The sequence below is a fragment of the Globicephala melas genome, chromosome 3 (genome assembly GCF_963455315.2).
Source record: "Globicephala melas chromosome 3, mGloMel1.2, whole genome shotgun sequence".
NCBI classification, from domain to species: Eukaryota; Metazoa; Chordata; class Mammalia; order Artiodactyla; family Delphinidae; genus Globicephala; species Globicephala melas.
In genome coordinates this window covers 119621867-119648231 of record NC_083316.1, presented here as the reverse complement: position 1 = coordinate 119648231, position 26365 = coordinate 119621867, and the positions used below count along the sequence as shown (strand labels likewise).

At 40.9% G+C, this 26365-nt stretch overlaps 1 protein-coding gene and 1 pseudogene across 2 annotated transcripts in view; both read left to right on the top strand.

The window, feature by feature from the left end:
• NR3C1 (nuclear receptor subfamily 3 group C member 1) overlaps window positions 1-26365 on the top strand; it is a 669693-nt gene that overhangs the window by 471136 nt on the left and 172192 nt on the right. The gene's annotated exons all lie outside the window — the stretch shown is intronic.
• Window positions 25461-26096, top strand: LOC115844203 (chromobox protein homolog 3 pseudogene; annotated as a pseudogene).

Sequence of the window (26365 nt, the reverse complement as noted above, 5' to 3'; positions counted from 1 at the left end):
TTTCATCAGGAAGACATAGCAATTATAAATGTGTATTAACTTAGAAACAGAGGTTCAAAATACATGAAGCAAAAGCTGACAGAACTAAAGGCAGAATTAAGATAAAGTTACAATTATAGTTGGAGATCTTAACCTCCCTCTTTCAGTAATTGGTAAAACAAGTAGACAAGTAGACAGTAACTGATAGAGCAAGTGTTGTATATAGAATATCCAAATGCTATTAATCACCCTGACCTAAATGATATTTATAGACCATATGAAATCACTGCAGAATATACATTATTTCCAAGTGCATGTGGAATACTCACCAGAATACCCCATATCCTCAAATATAAAATAAGTCTCAATAACTTTTAAAAGATTAAGATAAAAGCATATTCTCTGACCACAACGACATTAAGTTAGAACTTAATACCAATAAAATATCTTAAAAGTCTCCAAATATTTTAGAACTAAACAATGCATTTTTAAATGACACATGGACCAAAGAAGAAATTAGAAAATATTTCAAAATGAATGCTAAAGACAATACAGCATATCAAAATGTGCGGGATATTGGTTAACCAGCATTTAGAAGGAAATTTGTAAATTTAAATGCTTATTTAGAAAAGAAGAAAAAGGGCAAAAATCAGTGATTTATGTTTACACCTTAAGAAATTAGAAAGAAAAGAGCAAATCAATACCAAAGTAAATAGAAAGAAAGAAATAATAAATATAACAGCAAAATTCAATGAGATGAAATGAAAGACAAACAATAGAAAAATTTAACAAAACAAAAAGGCTATTTTTTGAAAATATTAATAAAATTGATAAACCCGTAGTGAGACTGATTAATGAAGAAAGGATGAGAATACAGATTACAAATGTCAGTAATGAAAGAAGGTGTGTCGTTACATGTCCTACAGACATTAAAGGGTAATAAGAAAATAGTATAAACAGCTTTATACCAATAAAACTTGACAACTTAGATTAATTGGACAAATTCCTTGAAAAATAACTTGTCTTTCCTTGAAAGACATTCAAAGCAATCCCAATAAAAGTCAAGTTGGCTTTTTGAGGAAAGTGATATGATGATTCTACAATGTATATGGAAATGAAAAGAACCTGAAACAGCCAAAACAAGTTTGACCCAGAAAAATAAATTTGGAGGGCCTCACACTACCTTATTTTAAGACTTTCTATGAAACTACAGGAAGCATGACAGTGTGGCATTGGTATAACAAATAAATCAACGAATCTGAATACAGAGTCCAGAAGTAGACCTACACGTATTTTTCGATTGATTTTCAACAAAGAACCCATGGCAATTTACTGGAGAAAATAAAATCTTTTCAATGATTTGTCCTGGAAAAATTAGATAAGTATGCAGGAAAGAAGGAAGAGAGGGAGGGAGGGAGGGAGGGAGGAAGGAAGGAAGAAAGGAAGGAAGGAAGGAAGGACTTTATACCATATACAGAAATTAATTCTAAATGGATCCTAGAGCTAAACATAAAAGCTTGAACTTTAGACCTAAACATGAAGACTTCTAGGAAAAAACAAAAAAAACAAAAAAACTTAGGATAGGGCTTCCCTGGTCGCGCAGTGGTTAAGAGTCCGCCTGCCGATGCAGGGGACATGGGTTCGTGCCCCGGTCCGGGAAGATCCCGCATGCCGCAGAGCGGCTAGGCCCGTGAGCCATGGCCGCTGAGCCTGCGCGTCCGGAGCCTGGGCTCCGCAATAAGAGAGGCCACAACTGTGAGAGGCCCGCGTACTGCAAAAAAAAAAAAAACTAAAAACTTAGGATAGTATCTTCGTGAGCTTGGGATAAATGAAGATTTCTTAGATGATACAAAAAGCACTAATCATAAATGATAAATTAGACTTCATAAAAATTTAAAACTTCTCATTAAAAGATAGGGATAAAATATTTATAATGTATAGATTATGCACAAAGGGTTTGTATCCAGATATATAAAGAACTATTGCAAATTAATTTAAAAAAAAAGTAAAGATGGGCAAAAAAACTTGGATACCTCACAAAGAAGATGTATGAGGGGCCAGTAACACATGAAAGTGCTGAATACCTTTAATTAAAACCATGAGATACAATTTCATATCCACTAGAGTAGCTAAAATCAAAAAAGCAATACCAAATTTCGGTAAGCATGTAGAGCAGCTGGCATTCTCGAATGTTTTTGGTGGGATTGCAAAATGGGACAGCCACTTTGTAAATCTGTTTGGCAATTCCTTATAAGGTTAAAGATACTCTTATTCTATAACCCAGCAATTCTACTCTGAGGTGTTTATTGAAGAGAAATAAAAACATATGTCTAGGGCTTCCCTGGTGGCGCAGTGGTTGAGAGTCCGCCTGCCGATGCAGGGGACGCGGGTTCGTGCCCCGGTCCGGGAGGATCCCACATGCTGCGGAGCGGCTGGGCCCGTGAGCCATGGCCGCTGGGCCTGTGCGTCCGGAGCCTGTGCTCCGCAACGGGAGAGGCCACGGCAGTGAGAGGCCCGCGTACCGGAAAAAAAAAAAAAAACACATATGTCTACACAAACCCTATACAAGAATATCCATACCAACTTTATTTAACATCCAGAACCTGTCAGCAAATGTCCATCAGCAAGAGAATGGATAAACAAACTGTGGTATGTCCATATAATGGAATAGTACTCAGCAATAAAAACGAACACAGTACTGATATGTCCAACAACATAGACAAAACTATTGTGATAGAAATCAGAGCAATGGTTTTCTGCAGTAGATTAGGATTGATTGGAAGGAGGCACGAGAGAGCTTTCGAAGGTAATAATAAGGTAATGAAATAATAATGAGGTAATGAAAGCATTCTGTGTCCTGATTGGAGTATTGGTTACAAAAGTCTATATGTTTGTCAAAGCTCACCAAATTGAACAAACATTTGGAATCTTTGCATTTCACCATGTGTAAAATTTACCTCAGTAGAAACAATGATCTCTTTTCTATTAAAGGGGAGACAGGGTGCTACTGAAGGAAGATGCACCTATGAATCCTGGCTTGACCGCTTACTAGCTAAGTGACCTTGAGCAAGTTACTTACCCTTCCATAACTTACATTCCTCATCTAAAAATGGAGATGATGATAATACCAATCTCATTATGTTTGTTGGGAAGATTAAAGAATGTAGCCCCTGAAACCGGCTTAGCACAATTCCTGACCTGATCTCCTGCCTTCCCAAGTAGGCTCAGTCTTGAAGACCTAGTTAGTCCTTGTATCTTTCCTATGAACTCACCCTCTTAAACTCTAGCCCTCACCACTTTGTTCTTGATCCTTCTCTCGCTCAGTACTTTGTTTCTTCACCTCACATTTTGATAGAGCCCTCTAGCACTCTCCTCCTTTTCCCTGTGTTTAAATGTGATCCCCACAGTAGACTGCAAGCTCCTTGAGACCAGGACTCTCTCTGCTATCTTCACACTCCGGGAGTACGGGAGGTACCCAGGTGGTATTCCACAGTTGCTTCTCCGTGTTATTATTTAATTTGTGAATAGGTGATACAAAATTTTAAGGTGGAATATTCAGTGATGAATATCACATTGTTCAAGAATTTTAAATAATAAAAAATATTCAATGAAGAGTCTCTTTCCAATCTCTCTTCTCTCTGGTTCGCATGCCCCCAACACCACCAAAAAAAAAGAAAACTCCTGTTATTCCACATATTTCTCTGTGAAAATATGATACGTATTCTTATTTTTCCCTCTTAGTTACATAAAAGGTAGCTACCATAACACTTGTGCATTTTGTTTTGTTTCAAATGACAATGTATTTTGAACCTCTTTGCAAATCACTCATAGAAATCAATCATAAAATGTCCTATTGATTCATGTGCTATAGGTTATTTCTAATCTTTTGCTGTTACAAAAATGCTATAGGGAAAAACTTTTTATACAGACCTTTCACACATGTACCAGTACAGCTGTAGTATAAATTCTTAAAAGTGAAATTTCTGGGGTAAAGAATCTATGCATTATTAATTGATACTATCAAATTGTCCTCCCTAGGAGCTTACCAATTTATATATCCACAAACGATGACTGACGCTGCTTGTTTCCCAAAAGCCACGCCAATAAATGAGTGATCAAACACTGGGATTTCTACCAAAATCATAAGTAGAAAATGGTGTCTCAATGTAGTTTCTCTCATAGGAACCTGAGACTCTCGTTATATGTTTATATACCATTTGTTTTGTCTTCTTTGTGAATTGTCTATACCTATCCCTTGCCCATTTTTCTTTACAATTGTTGGCCTTTTTCTTTTCAGTTTCAAGTCATTCCTTATATATCGGAGAGATGAATACTTTTCAGTACGAATTGCAATTTCTCGGTGTGTCCTTTGAATTTATTCTCCGCTCTTGTGGTTTCGAATGCTAGGCCAAGTGGTTTTAATTTTTACATACTTTAATTTATTCTTTTATTTTATGGCTTCTAGATTTTGAGTCATAGTTATTAAGGCCTTCATATATTTTTTTTTGATTTGGCTGTTTCATTGTACAACAGATAACCATCCAAAAAGATGGAAGATTTCACTGTAAAAATGGAAACCTCAGGAGTATTAAAAGAAAAGACAGATGCTCCTTGACTTGAGCTGAGTCCAATTTAATGGACACATTTTGCACGTTTGGGGACCCACTTAACTCCACATTAGACACAGAGAAGGAATCTTGCTAATCTTGCCTGGGGACATTTTACTTTGATTATCCCGTTGGCTGAAACATTGATGGCAGCTCTAACTGGGAACTCATGTTTCTCACTCTGGCTGTGGTCCAGACACTTTTTCTAAGTTGCCGCTTTTGTTTCTTTTGTTGCATTTCTTTGTTTTGCTTTGTTTTCTCATGAGCAGGAAAACAAGCAGTTGTCAGCCACAGTGACTCAGAGACCCTTATCATTGCCTTTTTCTGCCTATCACCGAGGGCCAAAACAAGGGAATTAAATCGTTCACGCATTCACTCATCCAACAAATGAATGTATTAAGCATCTATTAAATGTAAGGCAGCCTGCTCAGTGCTAAGCAGACATGATGGAAGAAAGCAGGTAAAGCCACTACCTGCCTGAAGCTTATATTCTAGCATGAAAGGTTGATCTTAAACACGTCATAAGAGCTAAGTGCCAGGAAAAGTTATAGGGTGTTGTCAGAGTTTGTAACAGGAACCCCTGCCCTAGTCTGACAGATCAGGGATGAATTCCCTGAGGAAGTCTCTTTGGAACTGAGTATTGATGGAGTAGGAACTAATCAGGCAAAAGGCAGACAGAGACTTCCAGACAGAGGGGGAAAACCAGAAGAGAAATGGCCCCAAGGCCAGAAGGAGCATGGTGCCGTATAGGAAGCAAAGAAGGGTGAGGTGATTGGCTTGGAGAAGGGAAATGGCATACAGGCTACACAGGGGCTGTTGTCAGTTGGGTTCCCTGGCTCTTGGGATCACCAACTAGGAGGAGAAGAGGAAAGAGTAAGATTACGTGGACGGAGAAGTTGGGCTATGGTGCAGTCACAAGACTTCAGCTGACTCTGCAGGGAGCTCTGAACTGGGATGCCCTTCAGTGTTGGGACAAGGGGGACGGCCTTCCTGTCCCAATGTTGAATAGTCAGTAGGCCTGGGCTGCTCTCTGCCAGCTAGTGCTGATAGTTGAGGACTGTCAGATGGCAGCACTGCCAACAGCTGGGAGGAGAAGTCCTTTGTCCTGGAAGGGAATCTGGGCAGCAGAACACAGTAGGAGCAAATCCCTATGAGCATTTCAGGTCATGCTAAAGAATTTTAATTTTGCTCCAAGTGAAGGAGGATGCCAAAGGAGAGTTTTACGCAGTAAGAAAAATCATCTGATTGACCTTTAAGAGTAGTCTGGCTGCTTTATGTACATATTTTAAGTGGATGAATGTGGAAGAAGAGAACGCACTTAAGAGGCAATTGCGGGCTTCCCTGGTGGCGCAGTGGTTGGGAGTCCGCCTGCCGATGCAGGGGACACGGGTTCGTTTCCCGGTCCGGGAGGATCCCACGTGCCGCGGAGCAGCTGGGCCCGTGAGCCGTGGCCGCTGAGCCTGCGCGTCCGGAGCCTGTGCTCCGCAACGGGAGAGGCCACAACAGTGAGAGGCCCGCGTACCGCAAAAAAAAAAAAAAAAAGAGGCAATTGCAGTGGTGGCAGGGACTTGAGTGGTAGCGGAGGAGAGAAGTGGGAGGTGGGAAGGAGTTTGACTGGGTTTGGCCACAGTGTCAACAAGATTTACTGATGGATTGAATGTGGTTTGGTGGGGAAAAAATAGAGGAATCATAGATGATGGCTTTGGATTGAGGGTTTGGATTGGGCAGTTCCTAGGAAGACGGGAAGGAGCCCTGTTCTAGGCCTTCTCATCACATATCCCAGGAAATCAACTTTGTAATACAGTTGTCAGCTATTTTCTATCTTTGTGCTATTCCAAACACACAAGGACACGTTACCCATTCTTTGGGCCATAGTTTTCACTTGAAACACAGGTCAAAATCCTCTCATCCTTCAATGTCCAGGTCCAGTGCTACTTCCTCTGTAAAACCTTCCTTTTTCATAAAAACGTTGGTGTGTGTATAGATCCTGATATTTTATATTTGGGGAAACTAGAAATAAGGGAAATTAACTGACTTGCCCAAGACTGTACTGGATACCAACAGAGCTGTGACTAGGCTTCAAGTCTCCTAATTCAGTTGCTGAAAACTGCATTAAATCAGGGGAGAATGGAAAGTCAACAAGGAGGGGCAGAGTGAAGGCCAGATCAGTTAGGAGTTGATTATGGAGGTCCAGGCAAGAGATGATGGTAGCCTAGCCTAGGGTGAGAGTAGGGAGAAGAAGTGAACATATCTAAGAGGCTTCTAGGAAGTAGAATGGCCAGGACTTGGTGTTGGTTTTGGACAGAGGATGTGAGGGAGAGGCAGGTGTCAAGAGTAACTCTTTGGATAACCTGTCTTTCCCCAAGCTTGGAAGCACCAAAAGAAGACTTGGTTGGTGAGGAAAGATCATGAGTTTGGTTTTAATTTCATTGTTCAGACCTGAACTCATACCTCTGGGGTTAGGGGCTTGGCACTGGGGCCTCCCAGTGGGATCATTAGGTGACTAGTACTTGAACCTCTGTGGGAAAACTGCAGGGCTGGTGCTCAGACCTCGAATGGCTGTTTGTCCCTGGTACTTGGAACACCGAGAAACAATGGACTAGAGCTTCACGCTGCGCCCTCTCCCTGCCTGTCTCCTGCCTTCCAAATTTCCATCCCTGCTTCCCACCGGCAGAACCTCACTTGGAAACTCAGGTGTCTGGGAAATGCAGTATCACAGAGCAGAACATGGGGCAGTGAGCTTGGGGCTGAAAGACCTTAGATAATAACCAGAACAACAGGTTTAGGGAATGAGCCCTGGGTTAGGAATCAAAACACTGGGTTTTCTTTCCAGCTCTGCCATCAGCCAGGTGTGACCTTGAACATGTCACTTCCCATCTCTGAGTCTCTTTTCCCTTCCTTCAGATGTGTAAACATCTCTTTGATGTTGCACATACTTAGGTGTCTGTCCTTAAAGAAGCCTTCTCTGACCCCCATCACTTAGGGATTTGGTGCCTCCTGTTCCTCATATAAACACGCCTCTCCTAACCTCCTTTTTAAAAATTTACCTTACTTTTTAACTAAGAAATACGTAACACACAATTAAAAGCACAGATCTTAAATGCTCAGTTGGGTGAGTTTTTGACAATTGTATACACCCATGTAATCACCAGTAAACTTTGCCATTTTAAAAAAATTTTATTTATTTTTTATTGAAGTATAGTTGATTTACAATGTTCTAATTTCTGCTGTACAGCAAAGTGACTCAGTTATACACAAATATATATATTTTTAATATAAAATTTGCCATTTTAACCATCACTTAGTATACAATTCCGTGGCATTAATCATATTCACAATGTGTGCAACCATTACTACTACCTGCCTCTTAGTATCACATTGCATTTTACTTGCCTGTTGATAAGTGTGAATCCCCTAATAGAGAGTAAACCCTCAAGGGCTAGAATCATGTGTTATCCCAGTGATTGGCGTTTAGTAAATACTGGTATTTGTTGGTTGGTTGAACAAGTGAGTGAAGGAACGAATGTCTAAAGTCTCACTGAATGTGTCTTTTTATCTAGTAACTATAATAGAGTCATCTAACATCTCCTTTAATTCTCCTCCCTTTCTCAAATGTTTATTAAGTATCAACAGGTTGTCTGTGCTAAGCTCTAGAAATCAAAAGGCAACCTGGGCAGAATTCCTGCCCACAAGTCCACAGCCAGGTGAGGGGGTCCAGACAAGTAAATAAAGTGTAATAAAACAATTAATTCTTAGGAGGAAGATGAACAGGGTGGGAGTTATGGTTGCAGAAATGAGGTTATGCCTTATACTGACTTGGAAAATCAAGGACAGCTTCACAGAGATTAAGGAAACAGGCTTAGTGGTGTTGAGCGGCAGGGTGGGGTGCAGAGTCTAGAGAAACTGCAAGGAATTCTTTAGGGCCAGAGTCAGGGTCCTTTCTCCTCCTGGAGTCCCACTTTCTGCCTCAATGCATGAGACTGTTTTTGGCAGAGAAGTAAAATAGTGTCATTCATTTTTTTAAGCATAATGGGTTTTGCTTACCCCCTTCCCACCCCACTTCCTCTTCACTAAGGTTCTTCCTTGTTTCTCAATGCTTCCCTGTTTCTCAACGTTTCCCTTGAGTTAGTTTCTCCTCTTTGTGCATGCTTTCTTTAAACGGGTGGCTTTCATTATTTGTGGCTTCTCATATAAGGTCTTTGTTCAAGACCTTGGGGTTTTCCCAGAGAAAGCCATGTAAATCTCTAAAATAGTTTTACATATTTATTGGTCTCATTCAAAAGTAGCTGATCCTTGCTACTATGAGTACTCATATTCACACACACACACACACACACACACGCACACTCTCTCATGTCCCCCACTCTACCTCACTCTCCCATTGTATGTATCTTAAGGACTCAAACCACTAAGAAGTAGTTGTCTGTGGTCAAAATGGTGTTATCAGACTTTAAATAACTTAGGGACCAAGATGGTCCCTAAGGGCTGGGTGATTAGATGGATGAATGGATGGATGGATGGACGGACGGAAAGGTGAATGACCGAGACAGTCAAGCTTCTGCAATCATGCCGAGGTCACCCTTAGTAACAACCCTTAGCAGGCAACTCAGAATGGGTGTTGGCAATAATGATGACAATAGTAATAATACTGATGATTGTGTAATGTAAGTGCTACAACAGAAGAATGAGAAAATGTTCTGGGAAAGGATGTCAGTGAGATTCCAAAGAGTTAGTCAGGGCTAAGACTTCATGCTCTCCCTCTTTTGTTCATTGAACTGAATATTTATGGGGCAGTCTTCTTAGGCATCACCTTTTGTTCAGCCCCTACTATGCATTGTCGTGAATACAAAAGAAGTAACAGATGGCATCCTTGTGTGTTTTAGGGTAATTCGTGACCTGACGTAAGAGATTCCCTTCTCCTTGTCAACCCTAAATTAAGTAATTGGGTGAAAGATTGTGAACTCTCAAGCATGGGAATCACCCAAAAGCGTTTTTCAATAAAGACTTTATTTTCTACTCAAGATGATATTAAGTAATAATAAGATATTATCCACGCTTTTTCTCAGGTTCTAACTATGAGGCATCTTACTTAGATAGTTTGAGAAATCCAACCAAGATCATACCCTATTTTCAGAAGCACAGATAGAGAGGTCCATCTATAGGCAAGCTCAGTGGAGATGTAGGGGGAGGACATGCCTCTCTCTCTTTTGTGCCCAAAATGGTTTATTCAGAGAAAGATATAAAGATGTAGAAGAGTATCTCATGCTCTCCTTTCCATCTCTCATTGTCACAAGGGAAATTACACATGACATTGGATTAGCCCAAGTGTCGCATTGCCACGCAGTCCAAAACTCCCTCTTTGCCCATATGAAAGAGGGATTGTCGTGTGGCCAGGAAGATTTCCAGAGGATGCAAAGCAAGGTTATATGAAGACCCTGGCTTCTGCCCAAGAAGAAATTTGACTCCAGTTGCAGAAATAGAAATAACTCAGAAGTCCTACAAGCCAAGGGTGAAAAGATGAACCAACCTCACCAGCTCCTCTTATGAAATGAAGGCGGAAGTATTTGACAGTAAGGCTATAAGCAGAAGTAGCAGCAGCTAAAAAGGCAGGAAGACCTGGGTGCAAGGTGAATTTACGTTCGAGCCAGAAGTGTCAGCAAGCACAAACTGTGAGGGGGCGCGTTGTGCTTGGCACACGTTTTCCGCACACAGCTCATTAATCTGACGGATTCCAGGTTAATCGTCACCTCCCTGAAGAAAGCTCCCTAGTCAACCCTATCGTCACCCCCTTACCCCACTCCTGCCCCCAGATATGGAGACTTGATCAGGGTCCCCTGTATATGCCCTCATCAAATCCTATGTTATTTAGCCCATTACATTAATCACATTTGTGATTAGTCATTTACGAGATTATCAGTTGCCTCTCTCTCTCCCTGACTGGGCTATCAGCTCCCTCAAGGCAGGGGTCACGTCCGTCATTTTCTTGCTGTACATACTCAGTGTTCGCCCAGTGCCTGGTTTGCATCAAAAAATAAATAGTTTTTTGAAATATTTAATGAGAAGAAGCATTTACTCTGCAGAGGACACAGCCTTGAGAAGATTGAAATGAGGAGCCTGGCTTCGGAAGACAGGTTGTTGCAGCGATTTACTTTCCCGCCAACAGGGTACGAGGGTTCCCTTTTCTCCACATCCCACCCGTCACTTGCTACTTGCGGTCTTTTTGATGATAGCCATTCTGACAGGTGTGAGGTGATATCTCGTGGTTTTGATTTGCATCTCCCTGACGATTAGCCATGTTGACAAACTAGTGATTACCAGTGGAGAGGCGTATGGGATTAAAAGATACAAACTACTATGTATAAAATAGATAAGCAAGAAGAATACTACATTGCAAGGCACAGGGAATGTAGCCATTATTTTGTAATAACTTTAAAGGGAGTATGATCTATTAAAGTATTGAATTACTGTGTTGTACCTCTGAAGGTAATATAAGATTATAAAGTATACTTCAATTTAAAAAGAAAAGAAGAAAACAGGTTGCTGTTGCTGTCCCTGGAGACATACCACCCAGCCTCTGGGTTTGAAGCCCTGGGCCCCTAGCAACGGCACCTCTGGGGTCCCAGTTCCTGCCGCAGGATGCTTAAGGATGAATACTTGGTTACCCACATATGTCCCCAAAACAAATAGCAGAGGGAACGAAACACAGACTACGTGCCACATAAGCAGAATTATTGCTAAAATTAATGCTTCTCAAAGCCTCAGAAAGGAGTCAGTGAATTAAAGGTTTATATTAACCTCATTTCACTTTTCTTTTCATTTACAGGAAATTGTTTTAATTTTCCATGTGCATCTGTTTGATGTTTACGTCACTGACTGTATTAAAAAAAAATAGCTGCAACATTCTGTTTTGTTCTAAGTTATTTAAATAGAAAAAGGACCCCAATCGATATCTTATTAGTTGCTGTATAATAATTTGTTTTCAAAGTACTGGATTCTTTTAACATTTAGGATACTATACATGTCTTTCCTATTTGGGAGTGAGAGAAATATTTTTTAAGAACATCATGTTCAAATAAATAAGGAAAACATCTCCCTTCTCTTCAGTGGTCCTAGGCATCGTATTTTATATGATTAACTTAGATATCCAGGCCGTTGAACTGTCTGGGTTTTCTATACTTTTTGAAAGAATAAGGCTTTTTATGGGATAGGTAGAACATTACTTTGAAGCAGGGTTTTTGGACCTGACAATTCTTTGTTTTGGAGGCTGTTCTGTACATTGTAGGATGTTTAGCCTCTCCTACCCGATTCCAGTGGCATACACCCAGCTAGAGTTATAACAATCAAAAATGTTTCCCGGCATTGCCACGTGTTCCAGGGAGCAAAATCACCACTGTCGAGAACCGTTGGTTTAGAGGGTGGGAGAGGCTAGCAGGCAGAGACTGTTTCTTCATCCTTCAAGAAAGGCAGACCTAGATGAGGCAAGACCCATCATTGGCCTTTTTGGTCATATATTTTCCCAATCACCAATTTGGTCTCCTTAAACCACTTTGGACTGGATGCCGAAATGCTTCACAGAGTCCCATCCCTTGGTGAAAACATGGGACAGAAAATGTCTTTCTGAAATGCCTGGAGGCTTCCCTCCCTATACAGTGGAGAGAATACTGTACAGGCATCTAGTCAGACCAGCAGTCTGCTCCTTGTTCCCCATGTGACCCTGGGGACTCCCAAGTCCCTCAACTATACAAAGTACTGGTACAATACTTGGTTCCCATATCAAAGAATGGTTGGAAGAATGAAATCAAAAGGTACCCAATTTTGTTTTTCACAAGTGACAGAGTCAGACCAAGTAATGTCTGTCAATGTAATGCCCTTTCCTGAGAAAATTACTTTATCAGTGGGAGGTAGAACAGAGCGTGGTTATGGGTCTGGTCTTTGAAATCTGAGCAGCCAGGGCTGAAAGCAGCTACCTCATTTTACCAGTTGTGTAGCTGGTATACCAACTAGGACACATAACATCTCTTAGCCTCTCTTTCCTCATCAATAAAATGATCGTAACATCTGTTATAAAGGGGAGACTGTGAGAATTATAGAATATATGCAAGGCACATTGTACAAGTGTCCAACATAGGAGAGGCGCCCACAAGTCATGTTTGCCATGGCTGTTACCATTGTTAATAAATGCAGAAAATATTATGTGCTGTCTGGCTCATGGGAGAGACATTTGGGAGCAGAGTTTCCCTTAGGATCCCTAAACCAGAGCTTTAACGGGAAGGTCCACTTAAATTGCTTTGCTTAAGTCCAACAGCGCAGGAAGTCATGTTGGAAAGATTAGTCCTTTGTCAGGCTTTGATGGCAAGAACTGTGTCTTATTCATATCTATATTCAAAGCACCTAGCACAATGCATGGCCAGAGTAGATGCATTCAATCCTCTACTTGACAGGTTAAATTTCTAAGCATCTGCTGGGTACCAGAAACAGTTCTAGGGTCTGGAAGAAGGAACAAAGATGAGCAAAAACAGGTGCAGTCATGGCCCTCATGAAGACAAGAGTCCTATTGCAAAGACTGCAAATCAAAAACTCACAGGGAACAGGCAGATGTCAGAAAAGCCACACAATCTTTTTGGTCTCTTTAATTTTCCCACTTATGGTAGACACATAGTTATAGAGAAATCATTCTCAACTTAAAAAAACCCAGCATTATAAAAATGCTAGTAAATGGCAGACACTATAGTCTCAGTTTTAGAGACAATAGTGCGTGGTAAGAAGTGTGGTTCGCAGGAGAGGAGAATGCTACTACTGAACAGTAAAGGTGGCACAGTCTCCGAATGGTTTTGAGATTTCTGGCTCAGATCAGTCTGAAGAGAACTGATTTTCGATAGTGGGGTGCTTGTAATGGACAGAGGGTGGCAGGCAGTTGCGAGGGCCATGGGTAAGATACAGTATGATCTCCAGAAGACTGGGTTATAGGAACCATATTCCCTGAGTCCCTGAGCCCACAAGGCTGAGCCACGTACCTGACAGTGTAGGCAATGTTGCACAACTAGGACGATAATGACTGGCCTACCTCTTTATAAAGATCTTTTTTAACATTCACCCAAATTATAGAGATGGGGAAGGAAAAAAAAATACTTTTCATTCAGTCGTCTTGAGAAGACTGTCAGAAAATTCCTCTCCAGGTGATTTTAAGTATCTTGTTCCTGTGGGAAGAAGCCAATAGAATTAAGCATCCCTCTGCTAGATTAAATCTTAGTGCTTTTAGAATGGTTAATGTCTACAGGGCTTGTTAAATGACTGGGGTTGGTCTTCATCTCCTGGATGCCTACGATTAGAGTCTTGACGGAGTCACATGGGATGCCCCAAGAGAGATTAGGACCACCCAACTTTTTTTTATTTTTCTTTTTCTAAAATTTTGGTCTTTAGGCTGAAGCGTCACAGGACTCCGGATAAGGAACAGAATGAAGGTAGGATTATAGGGAAAGGCAAAAGGAGCTAAAGGACATTGAAAGAGGAGATTTCAAAAGAGTTTGGGGTCATCATAGTTTTAAAATAAATGTGGAGCAAAATTCCAAACTGTGCATTATTTCCTTCTAAATAGGACATTAGCTGGGTCATTTTTAATTAAGAGGTCTGCAACATTCTACGTATAAGAAATTGTGCTGTTTTGTGGTCTTTGTCATACAGGTTTCAGACTCGTCTGGTTTTCTCTTGGCACACTTATAAAAGCAAGTATAAACTGAATGCTATTTTAATAACCTTTATGGTACAGTATTATATATTAGATGCAATTCATTGTTTCTCACCCCATATTTATTTCCCACAGCATACCACTGCTTTTACATTAGATGTTTACCCTACAGGGAGAAAAATGGGTCTGAAATATAAAGCTAGCCCTTTCTTTTTACAGACATCCTGTAATTAGCCCAAGTTTTCATCTCTTCACAGCAAGATCCCGCTGCACAAAAGTTCTCTTTTCTCAACATATTTTTGCCAGATGTTTCCACCAAAAAAAAAGTGTAAGGCAAAGTATTTTGTGTGCATTGGTGCATATGACTTCATCCTTAGTAACTGCCTCAAAATGCTCCACCTCCTTAATTAAGTGAATTAGTTCTCCTTCAGTTCCTGTGTAGAGAACATCTATTGTCTCCATCATCACAAACTCTCAGCATTTCAGCCATGTGTGACTGTCCCGTGCGCCCTCAGGAGGAGTCAAACAGCTTCACTCACACTCATCCTATATTTTTAAAACCCAGAGTAAACACTTTAGCTTTTTGACCGATGAGAACTCAATCACTGCAAATTAACATGTGAAATTGCTGTTCTCTCTCCAGTTAACATTACAGTTTTGTCTGATTAAAGGATGATTCTACACTCTGTGTTGAAATATTATGATAAGTTTGCATCCGTATTAGCAGTCAGGCTCTATTTTGTTTCAGATAGCAAGGTTTTCAGCTTTGCTAGAGAATACTTCTATGTATTCTAAAATATTTTCCAGAAGATCAGCGTCCCTGAGGCCAGGGAGATCAGGAGAGGCAGGAGGGAGGGACTCTCTGGGAAGAGCAGGAGAGGAGCAGAGGTCGATCGCCTGGCCCACTCGGGCAGGGGAGGCTGCTGAGCTCCCAAGCTGCTTCCTTCCCTATCTAAAGCCCCACCTAGGCCGCGTGGGTCCTGGGGGCATAGGAAGGAGGCCGGGGAGATCAGGAGTGACAGGCTGGAGGGGCCATCCAGGAGGAGCGGGAGAGGAACGGAGGGCAACTGCCCCACCCACTTGGGCCAGGGGAGCCTGCTGAGCTCCCAGGCCGATCCCCTGCCCTCCAGGCCACATGGGTCCTTGGGGGCATAGGAGGGAGGCTAGGGAGATCAGGGGAGGCAGGTGGGAGGGGCCCTCTCAGACCCCAGACTGGAGGAGCAGAAGAGGAGAGGAGGGCGTTTGCCCTGTCCTCTTGAGCCCAGGAAGCCTGCTAGTGCCCAGGTGAGGTCCCCTGCCCTCTGAGACCAGGCTGGGGGGCAGGCCTGGGCCCCTTCTGTTCCTTGAGCCTAAGCCCCATCCCCCACAGCCCCCAGCACCATTTCCAAGTTAGAGAACTTTCCAAGTTAGAGAAGCATTGGACCCGCCCACCACCCAAACCTCACCCTTGCTTAGGCCCTGCCCTCCACAGCCAAGGCTTCCCCCACCACACACTTTTTTTTTTTTTTCCCTCATCCTCTTGTTTACTATTGTGGTACTGAGGTACCTTCCAGTTGTTGATTCATTTATATTTTTATTTTTACATTATTTCTAACATATCTGTTAGTTTCTTAGTCTAATTTTATTTTTTACTTTGTTATTGTTCTCTTTTTTTCTTTTTGCCATCCCACATGGCTTGTGAGACCTTGATTTGAAAGCCCAGGGTTGGGGGGAAGCTCCTGTGGTGGGAGCTCCAAGTCCAAACCACTTGACTAACAGAGAACCTCAGACCCCAGGGAATATTCATCATAGTGAGGTCCCACAGACTGCCTTATCTCAGCACCAAGACCCAACTATTCCCAATAGCCTACAAACCCCAGTGTTGGAAGCCTCAGGCCAAACAACCAGTAAAACAGGAACACAATCCCACTCATAAAAAAACAAAAAAAAATGAGATGGCCAAAAAATATGTCACAGATGAAGGAGCCAGGTAAAAACCTACAAGACCAAATAAATGAAGAGGAAATAGGCAACCCACCTGAAAAAGAATTCAGAGAAATGATAGTAAAGATGATTCAAAATCTTGGAAATAGAATGGAAGCACGGATTGAGAAAATACAAGAAATGTTTAACAAACATCTAGAAGAACTAAAGAACAAACAACCAGAGATGAACAACACAATAACTGAAATGAAAAATACACTAGAAGAAATCAATAACAGAATAACTGAGACAGAAGAACAAATAAGTGAGCTGGAAGACAAAATGGGGGAAATAACTGGCAAGGAACAGAAGAAAGAAAAAGAATGAAAATAATTGAAGACAATCTCAGAGACCTCTGGGACAACACTAAATGCACCAACATTCGAATTATAGGGGTTCTAGAAGAGGAAGCAAAAAAGAAAGGGTCTGAGAAAACATTTGAAGAGATTATAGTGGAAAACTTCCCTAACATGGGAAAGGAAATAGTCACCCAAGTCCAGGAAGCACAGAGACGCCCATCCAGGATAAACCCTAGGAAAAAGACACCAAGACACATATTAATCAAAGTAACAAAAATTAAATTGAAAGAAAAATATTAAAATCAGCAAGGGAAAAACAAAAAATAACATAGAAAGGGATCCCCATAAGGTTACTAGCTGATATTTCAGTGGAAACTCTGCAGGCCAGAAGGGAGTGGCAGGATATACTTAAAGCGATGAAAGAGAAAAACCTACAACCAAGATTACTCTATCCAGCAAGGATCTCATTCAGATTCGATGGAGAAGTGAAAAGCTTTTCAGACAAGCAAAAGCTAACAGAATTCAGCACCACCAAACCAGCTTTACAACAAATGCTAAAGAAACTTCTCTAAGCAGGAAGCACAAGAGAAGAAAAAGACCCACAAAAATAAACCCAAAACAATTAAGAAAATGGTAATAGGAACATACATGTTGGTAATAATCTTGAATGTAAATGGATTAAATGCCCCAACCAAAAAACACAGACTGGCTGAATGGTTACAAAAACAAGTCCCATATATATGCTGTCTACAAGAGATCACTTCAGACCTAGGGACAACATACAGACTGAAAGTGAGGGGATGGAAAAAGATATTCCATGCAAATGGAAATCAAAAGAAAGCTGGAGTAGCAATACTCGTATATGATAAAATAGACTTTAAAATAAAGACTGTTACAAAAGATAAGGAGGGACACTACATTATGATCAAAGGATCAATCTAAGAAAAAGATATAACAATTATAAATGTTTATGCACCCAACATAGGAGCACCTCAATACATATGGAAAATGCTAGCAACCATGAAAGGAGAAATCGACAGTAACACAATAATAGTAGGGAATTTTAACACCCCACTTACACCAATGGACAGATCATCCAAACAGAAAATAAATAAGGAAACACAACCTTTAAATGACACAATAGGCCAGATAGATCTAATTGATATTTAGAACATTCCACCCCAAAGTGGCAGAATACACTTTCTTCTCAAGTGCACACAGAACATTCTCCAGGATGGATCACATCTTGGGTCACCTCAAGCCTTGGAAAATTTAAGAAAATTGAAATCGTATAAAGCATCTTTTCTGACCACAACACTATGAGATTGGAAATCAATTACAGGGAAAAAACTGTAAAAGACGCAAATACACAGAGGCTAAACAGTGCACTACTAAATAACCAAGAGTTCACTGAAGAAATCAAAGAAGAAATCAAAAATACATAGAAACAAATGACAATGAAAACACGAAGACCCAAAACCTATGGGACACAGCAAAAGCAGTTCTAAGAGGAAAGTTTATAACAATTCATTCTCACCTCAAGAAACAAGAAAAATCTCAAATAAACAATCTAACCCTACACTTAAAACAACTAGAGAAAGAAGAACAATGAAAACCCAAAGTAAGTAGAAGGAAAGAAATCATAAAGATCAGAGCAGAAATAAATGAAATAGAAATAAAGAAAACAATAGCAAAGATCAATAAAACTAAAAGCTGGTTCTTTGAGAAGATAAACAAAATGGATAAACCCTTAGCCAGACTAATCAAGATAAAAAGGGAGAGAATGCAAATCAATAAAATTAGAAATGAAAAAGGAGAAATCACAACTGACACTTCAGAAATACAAAGGATTATAAGAGACTACTACAAACCAGTATATGCCAGTAAAATGGACAACCGTGAAGAAATGGACAAATTCTTGGAAAGATAAAATTTTCCAAGACTGAACCAGGAAGAATTAGAAAATATAAACAGACGTATCACAAGTAATGTAATTGAAACCGTAATTAAAAATCTTCCAGGGCTTCCCTGGTGGCACAGTGGTTGGGAGTCCGCCTGCCGATGCAGGGGACACGGGTTCGTGCCCCGGTCCGGGAAGATCCCACATGCTGCGGAGCAGCTGGGCCCGTGAGCCATGGCCGCTGGGCCTGCGCGTCCGGAGCCTGTGCTCCGCAACGGGAGAGACCACAACAGTGAGAGGCCCGCGTACCGCAAAAAAAAAAAAAAAAAAAAAAAAAAAAATCTTCCAACAAACAAGAGTCCAGGACCGGATTGCTTCACAGGCTAATTCTATCAAATGTTTAGAGAAGAGCTAACACCGATACTTCTCAAACTCTTCCAAAAACTTGTGGCGGGAGGAACACTCCCAAATTCATTCTATGAAGCCACCATCACCCTGATACCAAAACCAGACAAAGATGTCACAAAGAAAGAAAACTACAGGCCAATATCACTGATGAACATAGATGCAAAAATCCTCAACAAAATACTAGCAAACAGAATCCAGCAGCACATTAAAAGGATCATACACCATGATCAAGTGGGGTTTATCCCAGAAATGGAAGGATTCTTCAATATACAGAAATCAATGTGATACACCATATTAACAAAGTGAAGGATAAAAACCATATGATAATCTCAATAGATGCAGAAAAAGCTTTTGACAAAATTCAACACCGCTTTATGATAAAAACTCTCCAGAAAATGGGCATAGAGGGAAGCTACCTCACCATAATAAAGGGCATATATGACAAACCCACAGCAAGCATCATACTCAATGGTGAAAAACTGAAAGCATTTCCTCTAAGATCAGGAACAAGAGAAGGATGTCCACTCTCACCACTCTTATTCAACATAGTTTTGGAAGTCCTAGCCACAGCAATCAGAGAAGAAAAAGAAATAAAAGGAATACAAATTGGAAAAGAAGAAGTAAGACTGTCACTATTTGCCGATGACATGATACTATACATAGAAAATCCTTAATATGCCACCAGAAAACTACTAGAACTAATCAATGAATTTGGTAAGGTTGCAGAATACAAAATTAATGCACAGAAATCTCTGGCATTCCTATAGAGCAACAATGAAAAATCAGAAAGAGAAATCAAGGAAACAGTCCCATTTACCATTGCAACAAAAAGAATAAAATACCTAGGAATAAACCTGCCTAAGGAGGCAAAAGACTTGTACTCAGAAAACTATAAAACACTGACGAAAAAAATCAAAAATGACATAAACAGTTGGAGAAATATACCATGTTCTTGGATGGGAAGAATCAATATTATGAAAATGACTATACCACCCAAAGCAATCTACAGATTCAGTGCAATCCCTATCAAACTACCAATGGCATTCTTCACAGAATTAGAACAAAATAATCTTTCAATTCATATGGAAACATAAAAGACCTCGAATAGCCAAAGCAATCTTGAGAAAGAAAAACGGAGTTGGAGGAATCAGTCTCCCTGACTTCAAACTATACCACAAAGCTCCAGTAATCAAGACAGTATGGTACTGGCACAAAAACAGAAATATAGATCAATGGTACAGGATAGAATGCCCAGAGATAAATCCACACATATATGGGCACCTAATTTACAACAAAGGAGGCAAGATCATACAATGGAGAAAAGACAGCCTCTTCAATAAGTGGTGCTGGGAAAACTGGACAGCTACATGTAAAAGAATGAAATTAGAACACTACCTAACACCATACACAAAAATAAACTCCAAATGGATTAAAGACTTAAATGTAAGACCAGACACTGTAAAACTTTTAGAGGAAAACATAGGAAAAACACTCTTTGACATAAACTACAGCAAGATCTTTTTGGACCCACCTCCTAGAATAACAGAAATAAAAACAAAAATATGCCAACACATTTATATGGAATCTAAAAAAATTAAGTTGTTCTGAAGAACCTAGGGGCAGGACAGCAATAAAGACGCAGATGTAGAGAATTGGCTTGAGGACACAGGGAGGGGGAAGGGTAAGCTGGGACGAAGTGAGAGAGTAGCATGGACATATATACACTACCAAATGTAAAATAGATAGCTAGTGGGAAGCAGCCGCATAGCACAGGGAGATCAGCTTGGTGCTTTGTGACCACCTAGAGGGGTGGGATAGGGAGTGTGGGAGGGAGACGTAAGAGGGAGGAGATATGGGGATATATGTATATGTAGAGCTGATTCACTTTGTTATAAAGCAGAAACTAATACCACTGTAAAGCAATTATACTCCAATAAAGATGTTAAAAAAAAGTTATTATAACAAAATTAGAAAAGAAGATGTGGCACATATATACAATGGAATATTACTCAGCCATATAAAGAAATGCAATTGAGTTATTTGTAGTGAGGTGGATGGACCTAGAGTTTGTCATACAGAGTGAAGTAAGTCAGAAAGAAACAAATACCGTATGCTAACCCATATATGTGGGATCTAAAAATAAAGTTGACTGATGAACCTAGTTGCAGCGCAGGAATAAAGAGGTAGACATAGAGAATGGACTTGACATGGTGTGGGAGAGCAAAGCTGGGGCAAAGTGAGAGTAGCATCAACATATATACACTACCAAATGTAAAATAGTTGGCTGGTGGGAAGCAGCAGCATAGAACAGGGAGATCTGCTCGGTGCTTTGTGATGACCTAGAGGGGTGGGATAGGGAGGGTGGGCGGGAGGCTCATGAGGGAGGGGATATGGGGTCTAGTGTATGCATATGGCTGATTCATTTTGTTGTGCAACAGAAACTAACAGGGTATTGTGAAGCAATTATACTCCAATAAAGATCTATTTAAAAAATAAAAAATAAAATTAAAAAAAAAGAAAAATATTTTCCACCGTTATGATCTTACCTATCTCTGCCATCGACACTGAATTTTGTAAGGTCAATAGTGGAGGTGACCTTAGGAAATCTGATTCAGCCCCCTTTTTTTGGTAGCTGGCAAAACAAAGGGAGTTGCCCCAGTCATACATCTAATTGGTAAAGACATCTTGACCCTCATTCTCTATTCCACATCTGCTAATAACAGATGGCACTGAATTTTCATGTGGAAAACCAAGAGAAAACAACAACAACAAAATCCCATCACCTTTTATCAATGACATAGGCTTAGTATCACTGATGATGATGCTACAGATACTCCTACCAGTGGCATGTCAATATTTCTCTCCAACTATTTATTTCATGGGTTGGGCTGATGTAGCCACGCTCTCATTTAATAAACTTGGAATACAGCACGATTGTAAGCTCCCAGAAGGATGGGTGGCATAGGGTTAAAGAGGAGGAAAAAAGTCTTTCTAGTTAAATATGAGTCCAAATCTCAACTTTACCCTTTATAGAAATGACCTGGGCAAGTTATTCAGTTTCTCTAAGCCTCAGTTTTCTCATTTAAAAACTGAATTTTTTTAAATTGGGATATAGTTGATTTATAATGGTGTGTTAGTTTCTGCTATACAACAAAGTGAATCAGCTATAGATATCCCCTCCCTCTTGGACCTCCCTGCCATCCCACCCATAGGAACTTCTTCAGAGGGCTGTTGTGAGGAATGAATAAATGCATTGATGAGCATAAGCATGGATAGTGTAATACCTAGCACACAGCAAGCATCTGACATACAGCTTTTGCTATATTTGGTTAAAATCCCAAAGCTTGGGTGGATAGACCTAGAGTCTGTCATACAGAGTGAAGTAAGTCAGAAAGAGAAAGACAAATACCGTATGCTAACACATATATATGGAATCTAAGAAAAAAAATGTCACGAAGAACCTAGGGGCAAGACAGGAATAAAGACACAGACCTACTAGAGAATGGACTTGAGGATAGGAGGAGGGGGAAGGGTAAGCTGTGACAAATTGAGAGAGGCATGGACATATATACACTACCGAATGTATAATGGATAGCTAGTGGGAAGCAGCCGCATAGCACAGGGAGATCAGCTCGGTGCTTTGTGACCGCCTGGAGGGGTGGGATAGGGAGGGTGGGAGGGAGGGAGACGCAAGAGGGAGGAGATATGGGGGTATGTGTATATGTAGAGCTGATTCACTTTGTTATAAAGGAGAAACTAGAACACCATTGTAAAGCAATTATACTCCAATAAAGATGTAAAAAAAATCCCAAAGCTTGGCAACTGCCTGGATTAGAGAGGCAGGGAGAAAAGGAGCAGAAGGCAGCATCACAGATGAGGGTGAGGTTTCAAGCCCAGGTTACTAGACATTCCTAGTCCTCTCCAGTATCCACCTTCTCTCTCCCTCCCAAACATGAGAGACCCTGCATTTCCCAGCCTCCTATCAGTTAGGTGGGGGCCATGACTGGGACTAAGGTGAGACTAGTAAGTTGCCTAAAGTAAAAAATATAAGGAACCACTGGCTTTTGGGGTCACACCAGTGCCAGTCCTGTGTTTGCATGACCCAGAGAGCCCATGCCTCCTTAGATGTCACACTAAGGGCTTCACTCCTCTCAGCCTCGTCCCACCCCTGAGTAAAGCCATGTGACGAGGGCTGGCCAGTGAGCTGCACCTGGAAGTGACCCTCAAGAGCCAGTACTGGACAATCCTCCATGCCCTCTGCCTCTGCCTCTGCAACTGAGGAGGCTGCCGGTTCTAGATGGTGGAGCTCAGTGGCTGCATGTCATAGAGTCCCTTGCCAGCCTACATGGACATGTAGCATGATGGAGAGAGGAAATTGTGTTGAGCCACTGAGGCATGAAGAAGCTTTTTTTTTTTTTTTTTTTTTTGCTGCTGTAGCGGCTGCAACAAACCTAGCCTGTTTTTATTCTCATTATTAGCATTATCCCAATCAAAATAAATCACTTCATTTTTGTCACTCTTCTGAGAATCGAGCCCAGGCAGAGTGAAGTTGAAATGTTAGCCTTGGCCCTTTCTAGTTGTATTTTCTCTGAACTTCAGTTACCTTGGTCGATAAAATTGCACTAATAAGCCATGACTTGCAGGGTTCCTGGGTGAGGTTGAAGTGCGGGGTTGCATTCTAGCTGGCTGTAAGTGGGAATGTCCTTCTTGAGAAGCTTCTCGTGGCAAGGGAATGTCTCTGTGTCCCCAAGACCTAGCACAGTGTCTTGGCATGTTACAAACGTTTAATAGATATTTGTTGATTAAGTTAAAAAAGACCGCTTTACAAGTTATAACAAATTTTCTACAGAGTAAAAGCTATGAGCCATCAGTCAACCAAGAAAATGGCCCAGATTTTCTCCTGGGTCTCCCTGTGAATCTCTTATTCTTTCAGTGCCTGCATCAGCTGAGTTGTCAAGGTTACCTGCATCATCTTTGAAATATTATTAGATGTTGACCCATATTGTGTCAAAATTATACATAGACCTGAATGTGTGTTTGCCTCCCCTACTGTTCTGACTACTCTCACTCTCTTTTCTCATCTGTTTCCCTCATTCTACTGTACTTAAATTGATGAAAGAGTTTAAAGCCTGGCTCTTTACCAGAATGAGATATTCTGTATTATACTGACTCAGTGAGATTTCAAGGGACTTAGATTCAAACCTTGAATAAGTTGCAAAGTTCTTTTCTTAGCATTTAGGTGACATTCCATCTGTTCCTTCTAAATTAAGTAGATACGACCTGGAGTTCCCCTCATAGTTCTGATCAGTTCTCTTACATTCTTAAGCTTTCCTCATTACCACCATCATCCCCACCCCCGTCATCTTAAGCTTTCATCATTATCACCATCGTTGTGTCAGCAGTGTATTTATCTGGTCCTCTGTTACTCTGTTTACTCTAAGTGCTCCACATGCCTTGTATCACTTAGAATAGTGAAACACATGCCAGTATTAGTCCTATTCTACAGATGAGCAAGTTAAGGTTCAAGAGAATAAGAAACTTAGATATCAGATATAGGTAACTAAATACCAGAGCAAAGATTAAACTCAGGTTCGGTTTGACTCCAAATCCTGTGACCTTACCTTGCCGTTGTACTGACTAAGCAAGAGAAACATGAAGGGGATCTCAAAGGTGACCCAATTCCTTCCTGTTTCATTAAGTTTTAAAACATATATTTGAAAAATGGCAGTGATACCTAATATTCTGAGTATTTCAGTATGGATGGGAAATGGGGAAGAACAATTGGCAGTCCAGTCTGAAGAATTGGGCTTAAGTAAAACATTACTTAGAAAAATATACCCCATTTCTTTATAACTTACATTTTTAAGAGAACAGGAAGGGGAGACAATTTGGCAAAATTGTTGATTGAGAGACAATTTTTTTTTTTTTTTTTTTTTTGCAGTACGCGGGCCTCTCACTGTTGTGGCCTCTCCCGTTGCGGAGCATAGGCTCCGGATGCGCAGGCTCAGCGGCTATGGCTCACGGGCCTAGCTGCTCCACGGCATGTGAGATCTTCCCAGACCGGGGCACGAACCCGTGTCCCCTGCATCGGCAGGCAGACTCTCAACCACTGCGCCACCAGGGAAGCCCCCTGAGAGACAATACTTTTTAAAAGTCACATTTAAATGTGTGCATGGCTAGGGACTTCCCTGGTAGCGCAGTGGTTAAGAATCCGCCTGCCAGTGCAGGGGACATGGGTTCGAGCCCTGGTCCGGGAAGATCCCACATGCCGCGGAGCAACTAAGCCCGTGAGCCACAACTACTGAGCCCGTGAGCCACAACTACTGAAGTCCGTGTGCCACAACTACTGAAGCCCACACACCTAGAGCCCGTTCTCTGCAACAAGAGAAGCCACTGCAGTGAGAAGCGCGCACACCACAACGAAGAGTAGTCCCCACTCGCCGCAACTAAAGAAAGCCTGTGCACAGCAACGAAGACCCAACGCAACCAAAAATATAAATAAATAAATGTATATAAAAAAAAAGTGTGCATGGCAAGATTAAAAAAGTTAAGGAAAAATAGCTCCCCAGCCCCCTCCCCCTCAGATGTGGCTGGAGCTTGAGGCGTGTAGGGCTGGAGACGCGGCAGACCCGGGACCCAGAGCGGCTCGGAGGCAGTGAATAATAGCTCTTCAAGTCTGCAATAAAAAATGGCCTCCAATAAAACTACATTGCAAAAAATGGGAAAGAAACAGAATGGAGAGACTAAAAAAGTCGAAGAGGCAGAACCTGAAGAATTTGTGGTAGAAAAAGTACTGGACTATCATGTAGTGAATGGGAAGGTGGAGTATTTCCTGAAGTGGAAGGGATTTACAGATGCAGACAATACCTGGGAACCCGAAGAAAATTTAGATTGTCCAGAGCTAATTGAAGCATTTCTTAATTCTCAAAAAGCTGGTGAAGAAAAAGATGGAACAGAAAGAAAATCTTTATCTGATATCACTGATATCATCAGTGAATCTGATGATAGCAAATCAAAGAAAAAAAGAGATGCTGCTGACAAAACAAGAGGTTTAGCCAGAGGTCTCGACCCAGAGCGATAAATGGTGCCACAGACAGCAGTGGAGAATTCATGTTTCTCACGAAATGGAAAGATTCAGATGAGGCGGACTTGGTGCTGGCAAAAGAGGCAAATATGAAGTGTCCTCAGATTGTAATTGCTTCTTATGAAGAGAGACTAACTTAGCATTCTTGTCCAGAAGATGAAGCTCAATAATTGTTTGCATTGCTTTATATATATATATATATTTTTGATTTATTAGTGTGAAGAAATAACTACATTCTAATGAAAATCAAGTTTGATATGTTCGTTTTGAAGTAGTATTGGGGAAGTTGTGGGGTTTTTGGGGGGTTTTGTTTTTGTTTTTTTTGCATCTGTAGCACTGGTTACTTTGAACAAATAAAAGCTTTCTGTAGTTGCTTCCTTTAGCAGAAAAGAACATTTGATACCACGGTATATTATTTCCTCTGCATTAGAGAACAGCTTT